This window comes from Chrysemys picta, chromosome 22 (assembly GCF_011386835.1).
Source record: "Chrysemys picta bellii isolate R12L10 chromosome 22, ASM1138683v2, whole genome shotgun sequence".
Classification (NCBI taxonomy): domain Eukaryota; kingdom Metazoa; phylum Chordata; order Testudines; family Emydidae; genus Chrysemys; species Chrysemys picta.
Window position 1 is genome coordinate 10,226,508 of NC_088812.1, and position 24,750 is coordinate 10,251,257.

Here is a 24,750-nt window from a genome sequence, read left to right on the forward strand (position 1 = left end):
CAGCAGATCAAGGGAAGTGATTATTCCCTCTATTTAGCACGGGTGAGACCACATGGAGTACAGTAACGCCTTACTTAACATTGTAGTTATGTTCCTGAAAAATGCTACTTTAAGTGAAATGATGTTTAGCGAATCCAATTTCCCCATAAAAATTACTGTAACGGGTGGGAATGTGTGTATGAGGTTCCAGGGAAATTTTTTTCACCAGACAAAAGACATGACTGACATGCACGCACACAGTTTTAAACAAACAATTTAATACTGTACACAGCAATGATGATTGTGAAGCTTGGTTGAGGTGGTGAAGTCAGAGGGTGGGATATTTCCCAGGTAATATGTTGCTGCTAAATGTTAAACTAACACTTGGCTGAGCCCTTAAGGGTTAACACGTTGTTAATGTAGCCTCACACTCCGCAAGGCAGCAGGAATAGAGAGACACAATAGACTATGGCAGGGGCTGCAGACATTCCCTGCGGAAACCAAACGTGAGGATGAACCCATGCTATCCCACTGGAGTTCACCACTCCATCCACTTTCCAAAGTGGGGTGTGTGGGTGTGAGCGAGAGAGACATGCGCATTGCCCCTTTAAGTGCACTGACCCCACTTTAAGTACACTGCCTTTTTAAGTAGATCAGCAAGTTGACACCAGCTGCTGCCAGCAAGCTCCCTCAATCCTGAGCCCTGTCGTGCCCCCCCCCCCCCCCCCCGTGCCTGTGGAGATGGGGTGCAGGAGCGGGACATCAGCACCCTTCTCTCCTCCTCCCCCCCCGTCCCCCCCCGCTGCCGCCGCACAGCAAGCAGGAGGCTCCCGTGAGCAGCTCCAAGGCAGCTAGCTCCAATGGGCTGCTCTTCCTGCAAGCAGTGGACAAAGCAGACAGCTGCCAAACAACGTTATAAGGGAGCATTGTGCAACTTTAAATGAGCATGTTTTCTAATAGATCAGTAGCGTAACAATGAAACAGCATTAATCTGGATGATAAGTGAGGAGTTACTGTATTGCGTCCAGTTTCGGGGGCCCCCACTACAGGATGTGGACAAATTGGAGAGTGTCCAGTGGAGGGCAACAAAAATGATTAGGTGGCTGGGGCACGTGACTTATGAGGAGAGGCTGAGGGAACTGGGCTTATTTAGTCTGCAGAAGAGAAGAGTGGGCGGATTTGATAGCAGTCTTCAACTACCTGAAAGCGGGGGGTCCCAAAGAGGATGGAGCTCAGCTGTTTTCAGTGGTGGCAGATGAAGAACAAGAAGCAATGGTCTCACGTTGCAGTGCGGGGCATCCTAGGTTGGATATTAGGAAAAACTATTTCACTAGGAGGGTGGTGAAGCACTGGAATGGGTTACCTAGGCAGGTGGTAGAATCTCCATCCTTAGAGGTTTTTAAGGCCTGGCTTGACAAAGCCCTGGCTGGGATGATTTAGTTGGTGTTGGTCCTGCTTTGAGCAGGGGATTGGACTAGATGACCTTCTAGCCTTGGAATCTATTAATCTGTCCTAACTCTGGGATTCATCTGCCTCCTGAAGAGTCTCTGGGAAGTTTACCTCTTGCAGCTAGCTTCTGGTTTCATAGATTCCAAGGCCAGAAGGAACCACTGTGATCATATAGCCTAATGTAAACCACCAGGGAGGTACTCTTCAAGATCTACTAGCAGCTAGCTGTGTGGATTCGGCAGCCATCTTTTGTCTGTAACAAGCTCTACTTCAGTTTGATGGAGTAGTTAGTTGGAGACAAACCATTTTTAAAGCTAATTAGAATAAATGAGCCTGTAATCAGCTTTCAGTAGATATTTTATTAAAATGAAATGTTAATGACCAGTAGCTCATGGGATCTGTTGTTAAATGGTTTTTGGAAAGTCGGAATATGGATTATTGTATTCATTTACATTTTGCAATAAGTTTGAGCTGGAAATTGTTTGTTTTCTTTGGGCCCTAAATTGACTTTCTCTTTGATTTAACTAAAACATTAGTATTGGGGATGTGTGCAAGAGCCAGATAAACAGTTGCAAAAATCGGCAGATTGATAGTCCCAAAATAGCCAGTAAGAATGTTTACATTGGGGGTCTCAAACACGCAGCCGGCCCGCGGGGTGATCTTTTGCGGCCCACGAGCCACTATATAATCACACCAGTTTCAGGTATTTTGGTAATGTATTTAAAAATATCTGTCAGCAAGTATGTCTGTAACAATAAAGACACACACAAAAATTCCCCCAGGAGTGGAGAGTTAAAGAAACCCCTACGAAAACCCAGTTCTTGCTTCGCTGGCCTCTCCATCCCCTCAGCCATGGGGCCAGACACTCTCACTCGCTCCCCCCAGTGCCCAGCTGAGGGTGCCAGAACCCACCCCAGCCCAGATACTCACATCCCCTATCTCCCAGAGCTCAGCTTCCCTACCCCTCCAGCCCAGACACTCGCCTCCTAGAGCCCAGGGATCCAGAGGAAGAAACAGTCTGATGCTGGGTCCCGAGCTTGCACAGCGTTTTCTGCAGGCCACCGTCTTCTTCCTTAAGGGTGTGCGGGGAACTGCAGCTGCTGGGAACCCTCGCCCCGAACCTGCTCTATTATTTGTGAGCTGGCTCTGCTCGTCCAGCGGCCCGCATCTCTGGTCAAGTGAGGAGGAAAAGATGTAATACTGTAGTAAAGAGAATTGGAAGAAGCAACAAGTTACAGAATTAACAGGGATTGTGAAGGGGGGGACAAATTGCTACTTAAATACTACAGTGATCGGTACTATAGACAACCTGAAGATGGCTGAGAATGAGAGTTTGGAGTGGTGATGGGGAAAGGAATGGCAGAAGAGATTATGGTGCCGGAAAGAGAGAGAAGGGGAGGGAGTGAGAGAAAGAAAAGTAAGAGGTTCAAGTTTTGCATAGCGTATGCTGTTTATCTGCTCCATGATCAGTTTTCCCAGATCTTCTACTTTGGCTTGCCTACTGGTCATGTCATTAGTGTGTTTATTTGCCAACATAAATAAAAATAGGGCTGCTTGGCTTGTATTTTTAGTTTAATTACTTTTGTAATATCTAACATATAATTGAGGGGTTTGGTTTCTAACATTATTGCTATTGTGCCTTCTGTTTTGTTTCAGATTGTCAGTATTTGACAGTTTTCTAGTGCACAGTTATAAAATGAGGTTTCTTGCTTCCACTTAATGCAGACTATACAGTTTTTTATAAATTATAACATTTTTCATAAAATAAATCTTGGGAATTATATATTAGTCATTGCTTCCTGAATACATTATTTTTAGATATATAGTAATATGTTTTACAGCTTTTGATCATTCTTCATGGCACAGGGTGGATTTGATTTAAATCATTAGTCAGGAAGACTCTATTTAAACATGGATTTCCAAATAAAAGTGCATTCTTGTTGGTTGTTATAACCTTAATACATATTCTTCACAACTCAGAGATAGATGTAGGTTTCATTTTTAGAAGGTACACACTATACATTTTTAAAGTGATTTATTTTGAAAACTTTTCAGATTAGTTTTACAGCTATATCAGAAAATGAATGATTGTTTGGTTATTTCATTTACCAAAGGTAATTGAAGCAGATAGTTCACCTCCCTATGACTTCATAAATATCTCCAATTCAACCAGTTAATCATTAATATTTGGAGAATTTTCTGGCCATGTTGTATTAGGAGGAGAACATCACCAGACGGACATTTAAATTGTGTTTATTTAACTACAACAACGTTATGTATTCTGGATTTTTTTCTTTAACAGCAAACATGATATTTTAACAAAACATGCGCATGAATTTTTGAACGTTAAACGTTCAAGTTTTTTAAAATCAGGTTTGTTTTTGTTAACTTATTTTAGTTAAAAACAATTTTAATTTTTTTTTTAAATTTCATTTAAATCGACCACGTCAGCCAGGTCAACATGAGAAACTTAAAATGTTGGCTTCTGCAGCTAACTCCATCGTCTTCACCTTCATTTTCCTGTTTCTTCATAATCTGGAAAAGGAAAACAAGCTTTCCTGCTTTTTCAAGTCCCAAATGATTTCTCAATTTGGAATAAATTAGTCCAAAGAAAGAAAATATTCTTTCTATACCTGCAGAAGAAGTTACTGCTGTTAAGTGAGATTATCACTTCAACAGTCTCTGAATCTAAGTGCTTAAGTGACTTCCACCAGTTCACTAGAGTGACTTTCTTTAAAACATCATCAGCAAACATATATTTCTTGAATGGTTCTTATTCCCAAACTGGGTCTCTTTTACGGCCTGCTGCCATTATAGGTTTTCACTTCTAGTGAGAGAATGTATGGTAGGTCTCAAATCAGAAGGCTACATTCAGAGACCTCAAGACTTCTGGAATGTGCTGCTCAAACAGTTTCACTTTTGTTTCTACTGCCTGTCCCTCCCTTCTCTCATTTATCTCCAGACTTCTCCTTGTCCAGTTCTATTCTGCCCCCAACAATCTTCTATTCATTGAACTTTTTGAAACTTTGCACTTTTAGAGAGAGGTAAGGGATTGACTCTGTGTACACAAATTTGCAGAGGGACAATAGAGTTGAGGTCTGTTATTTCTCACCTCTCTATTATTTATTTAAAAACATTTTCGCTGTTAACAAGCATGTTATTTCTGGAGAGACAAATCCACAGTTTGAGAACTGCAAAACTAAGCCTCTCTGATGGTATCTTCTAGACTGACACGGAGTCCCATTGAATAGATAGAAAGATTAACCTAAATAATCTATACAGAAGCCCCTGGAACCCCATAAGATTGGGTCCCTACACCATGAACTATTGGAACTCTACAAAACTTTTCTTAAACATTACATAAATATATTCTCATACTATAGAATTTATAATCACTGTTCCATGATGGGGATATCTTTGAGCTATAATGTATCTTAATTAAAACCAAATAAAATCGTTTTTTTTTTTTTAATCATTGATTTTTATCCACCCTGTCATGGCATAATTCCATTTAAAATCCTAATGTATTTTAATAACATTCTGACTTCCTTAATATATAGTTGTCTCAGAGACGCTAATACGCCTCTACCCCGGTATAACGCTGTCGTCGGGAGCCAAAAAATCTTACATCATTATTGAAACCACATTATATTAAACTTGCTTTGATCCTCCGGAGTGCGCAGCGCCCTCTTCCCCCCCCCCCCCCCCCGCCGCACTGCTTTATCGCGTTATATCCAAATTCGTGTTATATCGGGTCGCGTTATATCTGGGTAGAGGTGTAATTAAAGGATTGATATGAAATTCCCATCATTTAGAGATCATCCCTCTGGTTGAGGCAAATTAGTAAACTAGACTGGGAAAGTTAACAGTACTGCTACACCTGCTGTACATGTTTGGTAGTTAAAGGATTCAGCCTCCAGGGTTGTCCATATCAGGCAGCTACAAGCATCTAGCCCTGTTTCTACATAGCACGCATGTGCTGAAGTCCCTTTTGACTTCAATGGGATTTAAGCATTACCTCAACAGATTGCTGAATTGGGGCCTTAAGGGCCAGCTTTTCAAAAGTCCTCAGCATCCTTAATTGGAATCAGATTTTCAAAACATAATTCTTTCTTTTAAGCACCTAAAATGAAGTTGCTACTTTTTCAAGAATGCAGTGTCTAAATGGAATCCATTGAGTTTTGAGTCTTTGAAAATCTGGCCCTATAATCTTAAAAACCTAAAACCAAATATTTCCCGGGTGGGCTTGGATAATTGCTGAATGACTTGTGCAGAACCCAAGTGGGCAAACTCTTCCAGTGCTTTAACATGCTAGTACAACCACTGTCATTCCCCTGAGAGCAGAGAGGCACCCCTGAAATGAAGGCATTTCCTATCCTAATCCAGAAACCAAATAGTCCTATTCAGAAAAAATGGGGGGCAGAATTTCCTGGTACCTAGTAAGAATTTTATTAGAAAAAATGCTGTATTTTTGGATTGAAAATATTTTAATTCTGTATTTTAGTTTGAACTCTGAGCAGAGAATTAGGAGCTAAACTTGTCTTCTCATTCAAAGGAAACCAAATGATCTGAAGGCAAGAGAGGCATGGCAGAGAAACAAAAATAAAACTAAGATTTCTGAAAATGGCTCGGATACCTGGCATCTTAAAGAAAATAGTTTGTGAGAAACACTTTGAAGCATAGACGTATACTGGTTGCCATAAACGGGAATTTTTACATACTACATGATGCATGGAGTATAATTATTTAGCACAGATTGTATTGGATATATATTAATCCATGTCTTCTGATTTAATGAGTTACAGTTGTGACCCAAGACATTGCTTGTGGGTAGGATAGAATGTGCTCATTTTAAAATGTGTTTTTGGTTGTTACTTAGGGCTCGTGTCCACTTACAGTGCTGCAGTGGCACGGCTGTGCTGCTGTAGCACTTAGTGAGGATGCTACCAATGCTGACAAAAGAGCGTCTCTGTCCGCATATGTACTCCACCTCTCCAAGAGGCTGTAACTGTGTTAATGGGTGAAGTCCACCCATCGACATAGCATTGTCTACACCGGGGGTTAGATCAGTATTACTGTGGCGCTCAGGGTGTGGATTTTTCACACCTCGGAATAACGTAGTTATATTGACGTTGGTAGCGTAGACCAAACCTAACTGAAGTGGCTGAAAGGAATGTGGCAATGTCAGCTGAGGAGTTATTCATATGGAAGCGTGCTCAATTGACAGACACCAATCATTTGCAGAATTGATGAAGTGCCTTCAGTCCTTTGCTTCTATGAGCACCAAATGGAAGAAAGAACCAGTTCAGTAAGCTGTTGCACAAGTTTAACTGTTTTTGCTGATGAGTATTGCACATTTTCTCTAGTGTTGAAAAATCTGCGCTCAGAGACCTTAATTGTGTATTTACATATAATCATTGCTTTAAAAAAGTTGATATAATTGTAGCTATTACAGGTCTATTGGGTCAACACTCTGGTACATGAAGTATAAGTTGTTGGATATTAGACTGCCGTTGGAAATCCAGTGTTTAGTGCTTTCTCGCAACTAATTTTTAAGTTACAGTAGTGGCTGATCCTAAGACTTCCTTTGATTGCATCAGGTTGTGCCTTGCTGTTTCTTCATCTCTTGTTCTGTAATATTGGCCATTATCTTGACATCTGCACAATACTTGGGTATCTGCCATTAACTTGTTGCACACCTGCTGCCTTAACTCCTGCATAGCCTTCATGGAAACTGTGATGATCAGTTTTCTGTCTATCCCTGTCTCTAGGTTCTTGTACAGTGTCCATCACTGTGATATGAGTGACCTGAAAAGGTTCTATAAACTTTGAAAAACACAGATATGAGATGCTAAAAGGAGGAGATTATAGGCAGGGCTGTTAGTGCCAGTTATAGATAAGGCTGTCTGACACCTTCCACTGTAAAATCTTATTTTCAGTTGCGTATAACTTCATCAGATTTTCATTTTGTGGGCTTAAATTTCTGAAGCTGGGTCTCTGCCTCAGGTTGAATCATTTTGGAAAGTTTCAGTAAAAACAGTTGTCACTTCAGAGAGCGAGGTAAGGGAAAAATACTGTGCTTTGCCAGTGCTTGGAAAAAAACCTCAACCATACAGTTGTTTTGTTAAGCTCTAGCATCTCCATTCTTTAGAGCTGAAACTTGAATTTTGTGTGGAGGAGATATTAGGGTCAGAGGTTCCTTTTGCTGTCACTGAAAATCCACCTAAATTTGGCCAGGATACAAGCCTCTGAAAATAACTGCACATGATCAGAAGGGATGTGCTAGAGGCTGTCAGTAAAAATCTCTGAATGTTGTTTGTGGTGGGTAGAGTCCACTGCTACAGAGCTCTGTGTCAAGTACACAGAATATGCTTCATCCCCAGTGAGCATGCTCTGTTCTGGGGCTGAGCAGGAGGTTTCCTGCAGTTGGTTTTCCTGGGTACGTGGGACCGTTTTGACATCAGACACTTGGAACTGAGAGCAGGGAGTTTCTCTCCTGTACTCCGTCTCTACTGGTGCTCAGGCAGCATAGAGAAGGAAGAGGGAAAGCAGCCTGATTTGAAGGTAGATGGTGAGCAATGTGGAAGGAGAAACCTGAGGTGGGGACAGATGGAGTCAATAGGAGAGGGTTTGACTAGAGCAGAGGGAAAACTGAACAGGGTGGAGGGGACAAGCGGTAGGGTCTATAACCACTAGACACACTGTCCTCCAGATCCCAGAACAGAAATTTGTATTCCCGAGTCCTTGCGTTCCTGTGGTGTCAGCAAATATCCATAAAACTCGCTGGCAAAGTCTGCCTTTTCTGCCTCTGGTGCCAGATACTCCATTGGCTTAAGTACTGAGGATCTATAGGTTCCAACCCTGCTGATGACTTGTGGGGTCACTATGGTTCCACACGATATAATTTTTTTAGTTTGCTTTTATAAAACCTAGGAAATTATAGAAATGTTAAGATTAAGTTGGCAACATAAAGCACTTAAGTTATTAAATGCCAGAATTGAGGTTGCCCATTCAACCTTAATTCGATCCCCTTGTGTGTATATATTACGATATGGTCTTTAATTACATAATACCATTTTTTCCATGGGATCATGGTCTAGTTCAATACATAGGATAGGCAATGCTTAGGGAATGAATCCGGTTGTGTAGTGAATGAGGTTGTTTGTAGAAGTCCTGCCTCATTTGTTGCAGAAGCTGGAAGATGTACAGTGAATGAAGCAAGGGTCTGCAGGAAGAAAAGGATGATCTTGTGGTTAAGACAGTTGAATGTCACACTGCAAAACTACTTTGTTGCTGTCTCTGCCAGAATTTCTGTATGATGCTGGGCAAGACACTTACACCAAAGTTCTCTCCATTGGTCACTGTGTTCCTCATTTCCCCAGGGGCTGAACTTGGGACACCAGATGCCTGATTTTGTTGAAGTGCTGAGCACGCTCAGTTGCAACTGCAGTCAACTGGAACTGTGCTTTCAATATATAAAGTTCTAAATAATGCTACTTATTCAGAAAAATAAGTCCCCGTGTGTGTCGTTGGACAGCTATAATTAGTGGACACTTGATAATTTTGTCCCTAATATATGTGTCTGTCTGCGTGCCTCAGTTTTCTATCCATAAAATTGGTATAATACTATTTTAAAGGGATGTTTAAAAGGGATGTTTTGAAGGTGAATGAATTAATTAGTGTTTGAGAAACATGCAAGTGCTACAGTGGTAAGTGCCATAAAGCCCTTTAGGAAATTCTGTATTCAGTGCATGGCTTGGATGGTGTACTATAAATAAGCCCTGGGATTGCAAACTGAATTAAGATAAAAAGAAATGTAGTCTAGCTGCATATTCAGTGTACTCATCTATCCTATGCAATGAAGTATGGGTCCTGTGGAAAACAGTATGTGATCTTGTAATTATGTGATCTGTATCATAATGCATAAGCCCAAGACGGCTGAATTAAGGTTACACAAGCAACTGTGTGGCACTTCTTCACTATTATGGGTGATTATGCAACCTTTTAACATTCTTTTGTGTTTAATATACAAGCTTGCCATATAGTAGACTATGTGGAAAAAGACAGCAGTCATTGTGGCAAATGTGATGCCTGTCTAGATATATTTCAGAGTAGCAGCCATGTTAGTCTGTATCCGCAAAAAGAACAGGAGTTCTTGTGGCACCTTAGAGACTAACAAATTAGCTTTCGTGGGCTACAGCCCACTTCTTCGGATGCATAGAATGGAACACACAGAAGATATTTATACATACAGAGAACATGAAAAGGTATAGATATAGCCATCATTGGCATGCCCTGCCTTCCTGACTATGTCAAGAATACTGGAGGATATTAATTTTTGTTTCAGTTCATGTCCCCTCAGCCACTGAGAATGATCTTTCTGAATTTGCTGGCTGAGACATGGGAAAAGAGAGGGGCTTATTGGGAACAGCACAGTAGTTGCTGTTTGCCAGTCAGAGAAATAGGCCCACCTCAGTGATGAACTAACCTTCCTGTAGAATGCCAGTCTGAACTTGGAGGTGTTCTGTGGATCACCAAGACTTTAAATTTGAAAAGGCAAATGTTTGGCCTAAAATATTTGTTTCAGGTCATTGGGAATTAGGTTTGGATTATTCTGTTGTCACAAGTACCATGTATCCTGTTATATTGTTTAAACTTGTTTTCTGACTTCCCCCATTCATTTTGAAGGAATTTTATCAGGTGGGGAAATCTGCATTACTACTCTATAAAGGAAAACTGCAGTGACTAATTATAGTATCTCATGGAAATAATTATCTGTATGTGAATTTTTATCGGTTTTTAGAAACTAATGATGGGAGAGGTCCTGGAAAATTGTAGAAGGGCTAACGTATTGCCCATCTTAGAAAAAGGAAGAGCTGGGGAACTATAGACCAGTCAGCCTGACTTTGATGCCTGGGAAGTTTACTAGACTGATGTTATGAAAGATTCAATTTGTGAGTACTTGGGGGATGAAGGGGTAATCACTAGCCCACAGTGTGCATTTACCAAGGACAAATCATGCCAAATCAGCTTGATTTCATCCGTTGACAGAGTAACTGATTTAGAGGATGGCGGAATGCAGTGGACATAATATACCTGGACTTTAGCAAGGCTTTTGACAGTCCCACATGACATTTTGATAAGTAAGCTGGAGAAATGTGGGCTTGACAGAACTACCATTAAGTGGATACACGATTAGTTAAACGAGCCGCAAACAAAGAGTAACCATTAATGGAATTATGTCAGATTGGAAGGAGGTCTCAAGTGGGGTTCCACAGGGATCTGTTTGAGGTCCGGTGTTGTTTAAAATCTTTATTAATGACCTGGATGTAGGTATAGAGAGCATACTGATCAAGTTTGCAGATGAGACAAAGCTGGGGGGGGGGGGAAGGGGAGTTGCCAAAACTTTGGAGGATCGAGCTAAAATTCAGAGGGATCTTGATAAATTGGAGAACTGGGCTATAGATGACAAACTGAAATTCAGCAAAGGCTGAGGTAAGGTGCTACACTTAAGGAAGAAAAACCAAACGCGCAAATACAGAATGAGGAAAACTGGTTTGGCAGCCGCACTGCTGAGAAGGATCTGTGAGTTGTGGTGGCTCACATCCTCAACATGAGTCAGCAATGCACTGCTGTTGCCCCCCCCCCCCCCCCCAAAAAAAAAAAACAACAACAAAAAACAGGGAAGCGCAGTTTTAGGTTGCATTAACCTAAAACTGAGACCTAACATGCAATTCACAGGAGGTGATAGCACCGCTCTGTTCAGCACTGGCTAGGCCTCAGCTGGAGTACTGTGTCCTATTTTGGTCACCGATGCTTAGAAAGGATCCAGAGGTGAGCGACATATGATCAAAGGGATGAAATTTAAGCCATATGGATATGAGCAAAGGCTGAAAGAACTGGGTATGTTTAGTTTGGAAAGTAGGGATTGCATTCTCAAATGGAGTGTCTGTTCCTACTCTGAGGAGGAGTGTCTGTTCCTACTCTGAGAGTGGCCTTCATTCTCTAGACTAGTACAGCACTTCTTTTTAGGACAACAAGGTTCTCTAGACAAAAGATGGGCATATTTTATGAGACAGTGTCTGCTTTTTGTTATTGGCTTTGATTCAGGATTAGCTGGCCTTGTAAATTAAGGCAGTGATATAACAATCTTCCATGCAACTAAAGCAAGAATTAGAAACCACAAACTTGCATGTAAGGGGTACTGTCCCGAATAAGGTCTTTCATTTCTCTTGTTTTGACGTTAAATGTGGAAGGAAATTCTCTTAAGGGTGAGGAGCTGGATAGTAGATCATTGTGCTGGAGATAGTGTCTCTATAAAGGGCTTGTCTGTGCTTAAAATACTACAGCGTCAGAGCTGCAGCACTTCAGCCTAGGCACTACCTATGCCAATGGAAGGGATTCTCCTGTAGGTAATCTACTTCCCTGAGAGGTGTTAGCTAAGTCGACAGAAGAATTCTTCCATCAATTGTAAGCTGTTGATACAGGGACTTAGGTCCACTTAACTGTGCCACTCAGGTGTGGATTTTTCACACCCCTGAGCGACAATGGTTATGCCAACTTAATTTTCCAGTGTAAACAAGGGCTAATACTAGTGTGGTGTAATATTTCTTTCAGACTTTGCTACTCTGTTTCAAGTTGTGTGCATTCACACTTACAACTTCTAAGGCTGTGCACTGTGTCCAATACATTTAATGGTGTAGCTGTGAATAGCCATTCTTGCTCCAAGAAACAAAGGGAGTTCTTAAAAGTTACCTTGGGATATGTCTACACTGGCAAGTTTCTGCGCAACAAGTTATACCACTTTAATAAAAGTGCTGGAATTAACCCGCTGTTGCGTGCTTCTTGTGCTCCTTGTGACAGTGGAGTGCATCCACATTAGCAGCTCTTGCAATGGCAGAGAGAGCAGTGCATTGTGGTAGCTATCCCACTGTGCAACTGTCCGCAGGGTGCTTTGGGATGGGTTTGCAGTGCCTCAAGGGGCAGGCATAGCATCACATGATGCAGGTTTCCCAATCCCATTGTTCCATGGGCATCCTATTACATTGCCACCTGCTTTTCAACTGAAGTGGGGTGGAGGGATAGTATGTGACAGGGAGTGTGTGTGTATGTGGGGGGGAGAGAGACTGTGTGTTTTGGGGGACAGTGTGTGTCAGCATCCTGTCTTGTAAGTTCAGACAGCGGCAGGAAGCAACCAGTCCTGGGGGAGGGGGAAACCCCCATCAGCCTCCATCTCTCCCCAGCTCTCAACACAGCACACACTCACTCACTCACGCCTGCCTGTGTGTTCAACAGCAGGAGCATTCCAAATTAATGGTTTGCTTTTGGCTGTCAGGAGCTTTGAAAGGGGTGGGGCGCATGTCTCCAGGGCTGCTGAGTTCAAAACAATGAGCAGAGCAGCCACTTGAGGGACTATGGGACACTTCCGGAGGCCAATTGATTTCTTTCTGCGCTGTAATGTGTTTACGCTGCCAATGCTGTACAGGAGCCTCTACACTTTAAGGCTTACGATGGAGCTGGGCTTTTTGCAATGCTGCAACTGAGGAATTTCTGCACACTAAGGCCTAAGGAATTTTGTGAAGGCGCTGCAGTTGTACAGCGCTGTGAGGTAAACCTGTCTTCGTACAGCTGAGTAGGGAAAAGCGCTGCAGTCTGTTCACACTGACAGCTGACAGCGCAGTGGTGTGGCCACACTTGTAACATTTGCAGCTGTGTTGGGAGTGATGCATTATGGGCAGCTATCCCAGCATTCATGTGGCCGCAACGTGCTTTTCAAAACGGGGGGGGTGGGGTGGATTGCGACAGGGAGTGTGGGTGGAGACAGAGTGCTTTTTGGGGCATGTCAGCTCTCTATTTTGCAAGTTCCGAACTCCCGGCCCCCTTGCTCATTCATTTTACCCACTCAAAGCAAGCTGCAAACTGTTTGCTTTTCTCTGTGGTACGAGCTTTGAAACCAGCACTTCTGCATTCCTGCAGCCGGTCACAACAATGGAGAGGATTGGCCACTTGACAAGGTGATTAGTACAGCGCTGCAAGCGTTTACACTCTCACCTGTGAGTGGTAGCCACTCGGCTGCAGCTGTTATTCCTCTTGGAGATGTGGAGTACCTGCAGCGGTGTACCCAGGGAGATACAGCGCTGCAAGTGCCCTGCCAGTGTGGACGGGGAGTGAATTACAGCGCTGGGGGAAGGCTTTACAGCGCTGTAACTTGCAAATGTAGCCAAGGCCATAGTGGCTTGGTAGTGTGTACACCTCAGGAGTTACACCGCAGAACGCTGCTTTACTGCGCAGTAACTTGCCAGTGTAGATAAGGCCTTAGAATCGTAGGGTTAGAAGGGACTGCAAGGGTCATCTAGTGAATTCTAACCAAGATGCAGGACTTGTTGTGTCTAAACCATCACAGACAGATGGCTCTCCACCCTCCTTTTAAAACCTCCAGTGAAGAAGCTTCCACAACCTCCCAAGGCAGTCTGTTCCAGTGTCCTACTGTTTTTACAGTTAAGAAGTTTTTCCTTTTTTGTTTCCTTGAGGCAACAAATTAGCCTCTTTGTGATATTTGAGTCAGATCATAGTGTAGGATAATATGCAGAGCTCCTTTGTTGTAGTGCTTTGTGGAGTAGCAGGATTGGCTTGCTGGGAGAATGGAAATAAAGGAGCTCATGAAACAGAAAGGAGTGATTTAATCTACATGACCTGCAAGTAATTCAGTGGTGACTCTTATGCTGTGTAAATCTATGTCTGTGTGGGAAGTTCCATTTTTGGAAATGGATAAATTAGACCGCCTTTGTTGGGGAATATATGTAGTCTGGCTAGTTTTTCTGCTCGGATTGTGATGTCCTATCTATGTTTACACCTGATTAGTTTCAGTGTGGTAGCCGTGTTAGTCTGTATCAGCAAAATCAACGAGAAGTCCTTGTGGCACCTTGGAGACTAACAAATTTATTTGGGCGTAAGCTTTCGTGGGCTAAAACCCACTTCATCAGATGCATGGAGTGAAAAATACAGTAAGCAGTATATGTATCCCAGCACGTGAAAAGATGAGTTGCCTTACCAAGTGGGGGGTCAGTGCTGATCCTTGGTGTGAAATATTTGGTTTTTAAACATTGCAGAGGATTAGATTAGTTTTGTTTAAAAACAGTTGGAATTTTAAAATCATGGGAACAATTTGAATAGTCTTACTTTTTTCTTAATGAAGCTGAAGCTCACTTTTTCCAACCTGAGCATGCTTTTGCCTGTTCTTTGCCAACCCTTTCACCCCATATTTCTGCTCAAGCCCTAACTTTTATATACATTTTATTCATGGGGTTTAAAATATTAGGACTGACCCCCCCCCCCATTAGTTGCTAACAATGTTAAACTCAAAATCGACAAATCCTGTTTTGAGATAATCTGCTCTTGCTATTTATCCTCCTGCTAAATTGCAATTTTATATTTGACGTACTCAGGCCCACTGTAACTCACTGTATCTGACTTCCCCTCTCTTCCTTCTGTTATACCCACAGCTGTTGTCTTTTCTTCAATTAGGTCATAAACTCTTTGATGCAGGAACTACTGTCCAATGCCTAGCATGATTGGGCTGATGCTTATTTGTGTCCCAGGTGCTACTGGGACTGTTCTTATGAAACGAGGTATCTTGTTTTTCAGGTAACTGTGCAATGCAGAATAATGGAAGGTTACAGAATATAATAATGAGGAAAAACCCTAAACTAATGCCACAGTATGGCTGAGAATTTAAACTAGTCAGGTATTACCATGGCTACCAGTCTTTCAAATTGTGTAGGTGTTAGAGGCACATTAAGATATTTTAGGGACAGATGGATTGAGAACAAGAGGGAAAAAATTAAAATGTTACTACTGGTTATGAAATGGAAACAAATGTATTTTGTCCATGAAGTCGAGGTAATTTGTTTTTTCTTTGACTATTTTCTTCTACCTTCCCATATATGAACCCCCTTTCCTTATCACTTCTTGTGAGAGCAATCCTGGATTCCACTCCCTTCCCCCTATGGTCTATAGAAATCTACAAAATCATGACTGATGTGGAGAAAGTAAATAAGGAAGTGCTATTTACTTTCATAACACAAGAACTAGGGGTCACTAAATGAAATTAATAGGCAGCAGGTTATTACAAACAAAAGGAAGTATTTTTTCACACAATGCACAGTCAACCTGTGGAGCTCCTTGCCAGAGGATTTTGTGAAGGCCAAGACTATAACAGGGTTCAGAAAATAACTAGATAAGTTCAGGGAGGGTAGGTCCATCAATGGCTTTTAGCCAGGATGGGCAGGGATGTTGTCCCTGTCCTCTGTTAGCTAGAAGCTGGGAATGGGCGACGGGATGGATCACTTGATGATTACCTGTTCTGTTCATTCCCTCTGGAGCACTTGGCATTGGCCAATGTTGGAAGACAGGATACTGGGCTAGATGGACCTATGGTCCTCAGTGGTCATATTGGGTTTCCTGGACAACGTATTGCCAGCATTCTCTAGGGCCCTGACCTTCTTGTGTTGGGATGATAGGGAGACTCAAGCTTCTTCTCCTCAGCAACAGGAGGAAATGTTCAAAGATCAAGAGACTTGAGCGGATAAAGAAGCTACTCCTCAGACTACCATCTTGTCATCTTCACTGGATAAGCTGGTAACACCGCCTCCTCTGTCTATAGCTGATGATTTTCGGCAGTTTTAAGACCACTTTAAATGGGTGGTAGACTCTCTACATATAGCTCTTGAAGAGGTCAAAGAATCCTAACACAAGCTGCTGGATATTCACTCTGACACCATCCAGGGTTGCACTGCTGGAACCTGTGAAAAACATTTGGCAAACCCCAGCTATAGTAACATCCACGCTGTAAGAGATCCAATAAAAGTATTATGTTCCTACCAATCTACTGGAATTCTTTGAGGGGGTCAACAAGCATGCGGACAAAGGAGATCCAGTGGATATAGTGTATTTAGATTTTCAGAAAGCCTTTGACAAGGTCCCTCACCAAAGGCTCTTTAACAAAATAAGCAGTCATGGGATAAGAGGGAAGGTTCTCTCATGGATTGGTAACTGGTTAAAAGATAGGAAACAAAGGGTAGGAATAAATGGTCAGTTTTTCAGAATGGAGAGAGGTAAATAGTGGTGTCCCCCGGGGATCTGTACTGGGCTCAATCCTATTTAACATATTCATAAACGATCTGGAAAAAGGGGTAAACAGTGAGGTGGCAAAATTTGCAGATGATACAACTCAAGATAGTTAAGTCCCAGGCACACTGCGAAGAACTACAAAAGGATCTTACAAAACTGGGTGACTGGGCAACAAAATGGCAGATGAAATTTAATATTGATAAATGCAAAGTAATGCACATTGGAAAACCTAATCCTAACTTTACATATACAATGATGGGGTCTAAATTAGCGGTTACCACTCTAAAAATAAATCGTGGAGTCATTGTGGATAGTTCTCTGAAATCATCCACTCAATGTGCAGCGGCAGTCAAAGTGAACAGAATGTTGGGAATCATCAAGAAAGGGATAGATATATTCTGTCTTATTATCATATTACCCCTATCTAAATCCATGGTACGCCCACACCTTGAATACTGCATGGAGATGTAGTCGCCCCATCTCAAAAAAAGATATATTGGAAAAGGTTCAGAAAAGGGCAACAAAAATGATTAGGGGTATAGAATGGCTTCTGTATGCGAAGAGATGAATAAGATTGGGGCATTTCAGCTTGGAAAATAGGCGACTAAGGGGGGATGTGATAGAGGTCTATAAAATCATGAGTGGTATAGAGAAAGTAAATAAGGAAGTGTTATTGACTCCTTCTCATAATACAAGAACAAGGGCCCACCAAATGAAATTAATAGATATCAGGTTTAAAAAACAAACACAAGAAAGTATTTTTTTCACGCAATGCATTGTCAACCACTGGAACTCCTTGCCAGAGGATGTGGTGAAGGCCAGTACTATAACGTGGTTCAAAAGGGAGCTAGATTGATTCATAGAATCATAGAATATCAGGGTTGGAAGGGACCTCAGGAGGTCATCTAGTCCAACCCCCTGCTCAAAGCAGGACCAATTCCCAATTAAATCATCGCAGCCAGGGCTTTGTCAAACCTGATCTTAAAAACCTCTAAGGAAGGAGTTTCCACCACCTCCCTAGGTAACCCATTCCAGCGCTTCACCACCCTCCTAGTGAAAAAGTTTGTCCTAATAGCCAACCTAAACCTTCCCCACTGCAACTTGAGACCATTACTCTTTGTTCTGTCATCAGGTACCACTGAGAACAGTCTAGATCCATCCTCTTTGGATCCCCCTTTCAGGTAGTTGAAAGCAGCTATCAAATCCCCCCTCATTCTTCTCTTCTGCAGACTAAACAATCCCAGTTCCCTCAGCCTCTCCTCATAAGTCATGTGCTCCAGCCCCCTAATGATTTTTGTTGCCCTCCGCTGGACTCTTTCCAATTTTCCACATCCTTCTTGTAGTGGAAGGTTTCAGAGTAGCAGCCGTGTTAGTCTGTATCCGCAAAAAGAAGAACAGGAGGACTTGTGGCACCTTAGAGACTAACAAATTTATTAGAGCATAAGCTTTCGTGGACTACAGCCCACTTCTTCGGATGCATCCGAAGAAGTGGGCTGTAGTCCACGAAAGCTTATGCTCTAATAAATTTGTTAGTCTCTAAGGTGCCACAAGTCCTCCTGTTCTTCTTTTTTCTTGTAGTGGGGGGCCCAAAACTGGCCACGGTACTCCAGATGAGGCCTCACCAATGTTGAATAGAGGGGAATGATCACGACCCTCAATCTGCTGGCAATGCCCCTACGTATACAGCCCAAAATGCCATTAGCCTTCTTGGCAACAAGAGCACACTGTTGACTCATATCCAGCTTCTCGTCCACTGTAACCCCTAGCTCCTTTTCTGCAGAACTGCTGCCTAGCCATTCGGTCCCTAGTTTGTAGCAGTGGATGGAATTCTTCCGTCCTAAGTGCACTCTGCACTTGTCCTTGTTGAACCTCATCAGGTTTCTTTTGGCCCAATCCTCTGATTTGTCTAGGTCCCTCTGTATCCTTACCCTACCCTCCAGCGTATCTACCACTCTTCCCAGTTTTGTGTCATCTGCAAACTTGCTGAGAGTGCAGTCCATGCCATCCTCTAGATCATTAATGAAGATATTGAATAAAACCGGCCCCAGGACCGACCCTTGGGGCACTCCGATTGACACCGGCTGCCAACTAGACCTGGAGCCATTGATCACTATTCGTTGAGCCCGACGATCTAGCCAGCTTCCTGTCCACCTTATAGTCCATTCATCCAGCCCATACTTCTTTAACTTGCCGGCAAGAATACTGGGGGAGACGGTATCAAAAGCTTTGCTAAAGTCAAGGAATAACAAATCCACTGCTTTCCCCTCATCCACAGAGCCAGTTATCTCCTCTAGGAAGGCAATTAGGTTAGTCAGGCATGACTTGCCCTTGGTGAATCCATGCTGACTGTTCCTGATCACTTTCCTCTCCTCTAAGTGCTTCAGAATTGATTCCTTGGGGACCTGCTCCATGATTTCCCCCCCCCCCCCCCCCAAAAAAAAAGATAATAGCTAATGGCTCTGCAATCACATCCACCAACTCCTTTAGCACCCTCGGATGCAGCGCATCCGGCCCCATGGACTTGTACTCGTCCAGTTTTTCTAAATAGTCCTGAACCACTTCTTTCTCCACGGAGGGCTGGTCACCTCCTCCCCATACTGTGCTGCCCAGTGCAGCAGTCTGGGAGCTGACCTTGTTGATGAAGACAGAGGCAAAAAAATCATTGAGTACATTAGCTTTTTCCACATCCTCTGTCAATAGGTTGCCTCCTTCATTCAGTAAGGGGTCCACGCTTTCCTTGACTTTCTTCTTGTTTCTAACATACTTGAAGAACCCCTTCTTGTTACTCTTTAACATCTCTTGCTAGCTGCAACTCCAAGTGTGATTTGGCCTTCCTGATTTCACTCCTGCATGCCTGAGCAATATTTTTATACTTCTCCCTGGTCATTTGTCCAATCTTCCACTTCTTGTAAGCTTCTTTTTTGCGTTTAAGATCAGCAAGAGTTTCACTGTTTAGCCAAGCTGGTCGCCTGCCATGTTTACTATTCTTTCTACACATCGGGATGGTTTACTCCTGCAACCTCAATAAGGTTTCTTTAAAATACAGTCAGCTCCCCAGGACTCCTTTCCTCCTCATGTTATTCTCCCAGGGGATCCTGCCCATCAGTTCCCTGAGGGAGTCAAAGTCTGCTTTTCTGAAGTCCGGGATCTGTATTCTGCTGCTCTCCTTTCTTTCTTGTGTCAGGATCCTGAACTCGACCATCTCATGGTCACTGCCTCCCCGGTTCCCATCCACTTTGGTTCCCCTACTAATTCTTCCCTGTTTGTGAGCAGCAGGTCAAGAAGAGCTCTGCCCCTAGTTGGTTCCTCCAGCACTTGCACCAGGAAATTGTCTGCTACACTTTCCAAAAATTTCCTGGATTGTCTGTGCACCGCTGTATTGCTCTCCCAGCAGATATCAAGGTGATAGCAGGCCCTGGTTCTCATGGGAGACTTCAATCTAGTAACTTCTGTTAGTTGCCGGAAGAAAGCCTCGTCCACCTCATCCCCCTGGTCTGGTGTTCTATAGCAGACTCCCACCACAACATCACCCTTGTTGCTCACACTTCTAAACTTTATCCAGAGACTCTCCTGTTTTTCTGCAATTTCATACTGGAGCTCTGAGCAGTCATACCGCTCTCTTACATACAATGCAACTCCCCCACCTTTTCTGCCCTGCCTGTCCTTCCTGAACAGTTTATATCCATCCATGACAGTACTCCAGTCACGTGAGTTATCACATCATAGTTCCTTGACTGTGCCAGGACTTCCAGTTCTCCCTACTTGTTTCCCAGGCTTCTTGCATTTGTGTATAGGCACTTTAACTCACTGATCGTCCTGCTTTCTCAGTATGAGACAGGAGTCCTCCCCTCTTGCGCTCTCCTGCTCGTGTTTCCCCCCCGGTATCCCATTTCCCCACTTACCTCAGGGCTTTGGTCTCTTTCCCCCGGTGAACCTAGTTTAAAGCCCTCCTCACTAGGTTAGCTAGCCTGCTTGCGAAGATGCTGTTCCCTCTCTTCGTTAGGTGGAGCCCGTCTCTGCCTAGCACTCCTCCTTCTTGGAACACCATCCCATGGTCGAAGAATCCAAAGCCTTCTCTCCGACATCACCTGCGTAGCCATTCGTTGACTTCCATGATTCGATGGTCTCTACCCAGGCCTTTTCTTTCCAAAGGGAGGATGGACGAAAACACCACTTGTGCCTCAAACTCCTTTATCCTTCTTCCCAGAGCCATGCAGTCTGCAGTGATCCACTCAAGGTCATTCTTGGTAGTATCATTGGTGCCACGTGGAGAAGCAGGAAGGGGTAGTGATCCGAGGGCTTGATGAGTGTCGGCAGTCTCTCCGTCACATCGTGAATCCTAGCTCCTGGCAAGCAGCACACTTCTCTGTTTCCCGGTCGGGGCGGCAGATAGATGACTCAGTCCCCCTGAGGAGGGAGTCCCCGACCACCACCACCCGCCTCCTTCTCTTGGGAGTGGTGGTTGTGGAACCCTATCCGTAGGACAGTGCATGGAACCCTCTAGCTCCCTCTCCGCAGCAGTATCTTGTGTGCGCAAGCTGGGCTCTGCCAAGTCTAGCTGCCCCTAGTGGCGGTTAGCAGCACTTCAGTCCATGTCTGGGGGGGAAAGGAAATTTTGCATGCACAACATTAATTTCTGCAAAATTCTGCCTTCTGCAGTGGCGCAGAATTCCCCTAGGAGTAACCATTCTGGCAATATAAAGGAGTCTTAATTGACTAAGAATGGGAAGAATTAACTGACAACGTGCTTAGTTGTTACATTTCTGCTCTGCCTCAGGGACAGAGCCTGCCTCATGCAGCTCTATCCCCCCACAAGCTCGGGATGCTGCAACTGTGAGCAAGAGGGACAGAGCGAGTCTCTCTCGCTCATTTGCATGCAGCCCCTCCCCCCCCCACCACACACACGGATGCACACATGCCCAGCCTCTCCCCTGGTGGATGTGCATCTCTGCAGGCTGCTCCCAGAAGACATGCCCAGGCTGCTGGGGAATGCATCTTCCCCACAGATTTCTTTGTCCTCCATTTCTCTGGGGGAGAGGGGGCAAGGAAATCTGCAGACAGTATAAATTGTGTGCACTTGGAGGGGTACAGAATTCCCCCAGGAGTAAGTTGTAGATCTTTTTGCTTCTCCCCACTGTCTGGCTTCTACCACCCCCTTTTCCCCAATTCTCAATCTTCTACATTTCAGTGTGGTTGCTTCCTCCTCTTCATTGCCTGGGGAGCATTGAGAGCACAAGAGTCTCCTGCTATCAATTCTGGTGCCTTATTGTACAGTAACCCACAGCACTGGGAGGCTCAATTGCAGGGACAGTTTATTCTGTATGCCATGCTGATCACCATAGTATCTGAGCAGCTTCCAGTAGTGCATTAAGCACTGTGACTACACATCTGTTACATGTTTTGTCCTGCTTATTAACCTGTGCCACCCTGGGCTGGAGGATGCCCAGTACAGACAATCTCTGGAAAATTCAGCTGCCAAACTCTGCAAGCCTCTACTGAAATTTTCTTCAAATGTAGGTGTTCGTTGATGGGAACAGTAAAAGGCACGTCCCTGGTAAGACAGCCACCCGCTTCCAAATTCCAAGGTCTTGTTCCAAGGCATGAGGGTGCTAGAGTTTCTCGGTGAAACAGTTATAAGAATTCTTTTCACATGGACAAAACATTTTTCCCTAATCTTGTTCTCGGGAATGGCTGACCTGTTTTACCTGAAATTCCCCCCCCAAAAGTCAGCCTGAGGCAAACATTAGGCATGAGGAATTTAGTCAGTTATAGAGTTCAGGGGACCATCACATCATCTAGTCTGACCTGTATATCACAGGCCACCAATGCCACCCACACAACCCGACAACTGAAATTAAACTGAACTATTATGACCTTCAGGAGAATAAACTATTGTGTGCCATAGGCAGAGAATAGAAAAGACTGGTGTCCACCAATTAAGTGAGCGATACATGGATAATCCCTGCAAGTGGCCCACACCCCACACTGGAGAGGAGAGGAAAGCATAAAAAAAAAGAAACCCAAGGTCGCTGCCAATCTGACCTGGGGGAAAATTTCTTTTCAACCCCACATATGACTACTAGTTAGATCTGGAACATGTGAGCAGGAACTAGGGTTACCAGGTGTCTGGTTTTCTACCAGAAAGTCGGGTCAAAAAGGGAACCTGGCAAGGTGTTTGGTGACTACGGGCGGGGGAGGTGCCAGGTCATCAACCTGCATGAGCCGGGGGTGTAGTTTGGGGGGGTGGGGGGGACACATTGCTCCTCCACTATCCCCCACCCATGATTTCTGCAAGGGCTAAGCGGGGCTTGCTCTGCTGAGCCTGTCGGGGAGGAGGGAGGGAAACTCTGTCCTTCCCAAGCTGTGTCTGCGGGCTTGCTTAACCCCTCTCCCTGGCTAAAGCTGACAGCTCCGGGATGCTGCCTCCTGGGTCCTAGTGCCTGTCGTTATCCTCTTCTGCATGTGCTGGATCCTGGCTTTGTATCACCTGAGTGCCCATGGGAAGGGGAGGGCAGGGCAAGGGGGTGGGGGGGGGGAGAGGCAGTGGGGAAGGAAGGGGTACGGGATAGGGCAGAGGGAAGAGATGGGTGTGGGGGAGTGGGATAGAGGCAGGGGGACAGTGGAGAGAGGAAAGGGGATGGGGTGGGGTGGGGAGAGGAAAGGGGATGGGAGAATGGGGCAGGGAGAAGAGGAGGAGATAGGGTAGGGTTGTCACCCGTCCAGATTTTACCTGGACAGCCTGGTTTTTGGCTTCTGTATCCGGATACCATTTAGGGTTGCCAGGTATCTTCTTTTCAGGACCTGCCAATCCTAAATGGCACCTGAACCAAAAGTCTGGTTTATTGCGGGGCAGGGCCTCCTCCTACCTGCTCCTTGATATGGTCCAGTGAGTGACGAGGGGGAGAGGAACGAGTGATGGGCGTGGGATTTGGGGGGGGGGGCGGGAGAGGCAGAGAAGAGGGTGGGGCCTCAAGGGAAAAGGCAGAGCTGGGGTGGGGCTTTGGGTGAAGGGGCAGGGCCTCAGGTGTGGTTACCAGCATTTAAAAGGTGGCATCCCTAGCAAGAATGAGTGAGCCAAGTATTCGAGAGAGAATTCTCATTACCATCTCAGAACACCAGTGAGTCTATCATCACTGAATGGCCATTTCATCTAACAGTTAGTCTGAGAAATCTATAAAGAACTGAAAACAAGGTCTCATAATGGAAAGTGATGGGCAATCTTAGGTATACCTGTAATAGTGTGCACAAGCTTCTAGATTTATGTTAACTAAGCTTGATATTTTCTGCTTCTATAAGAATCACATAATCATAGAATATTAGGGTTGGAAGGGACCTCAGGAGGACATGTAGTCCAACCCCCTGCTGAAAGCAGGATCAATCCCCAGACAGAGGTTCCTTTTCTCGCCTTAACTTTAAATTCAGAACTAATTTTAACTAGATTACTGGCTATCCCCTGGATAGAACAAAGAGGAGAAAATGTGCCAGGTGGTCATCTGAAGAGAACATTCTGGTTAGGGCCCTGTATATTTTATGAATCTGCAGCCGTGGAATTAATTTTATAGTCCATCCTTGTTTTAAAATTGTGCTCCAGAATCTAAGCTTTAATTTAAAAAAGTATATTTCTTGCTCTTCATGATTGTGAAAGACTTTAATAAATGTTGGGTTTGAGGGGAGAAATCCTGGAGAAATTCCTTATTATTAATTATTTCAAGTTAAAATGAATACTTTTGAAATGGCTGAGTTGTGAACTGTGGCTTCAAATCGCTACAGAAAGAAAACAGGTGATCTCATAGACTTTAAGGTCAGAAGGGACCATTATGATCATCTAAACAATCCGGAAATAATGAAGGCCTTGTTAATACAGCAATGGCTGTGAAGCATACTGCTGATGAAATTATATTTCTGCCTCTTGCATCTTTTAGTAACTTGTACTATACAGAGAACTGTCCAAGGATGGGTCCTCCTATTTGCTTATTAAGCTAATTCACATTGCAACTATTTTAGTATTGTGATGTTTTTGTAGTAGTCCTGTTGAGCTATAAATATAATATGTTAAGCAGCCCAGTTTTTTGTTAAGATAAAAATGAGTTGGAGGAAGCTCAGCAAAACCTGTACATTGCACAAGGTGATGCTCATCTCACTGTATCTTAGAATATCAGGGTTGGAAGGGACCTCAGGAGGTCATCTAGTCCA

General features: G+C 43.9%; 1 protein-coding gene across 31 annotated transcripts in view; it reads left to right on the forward strand.

The window, feature by feature from the left end:
• The window catches only part of BRD4 (bromodomain containing 4), a 209,512-nt gene that overhangs the window by 34,500 nt on the left and 150,262 nt on the right, over positions 1 to 24,750 (forward strand). For 2 of the 31 annotated variants that reach the window (XM_065576373.1, XM_065576383.1), the window contains exon 1: positions 14,931 to 15,072. The exons of the other annotated variants lie outside the window; for them this stretch is intronic. The gene's annotated coding sequence lies outside the window, so the exon portion shown is untranslated. Of the gene's footprint in view, positions 1 to 14,930; positions 15,073 to 24,750 lie in introns of those variants that run through there. 31 annotated transcript variants of the gene reach the window in all.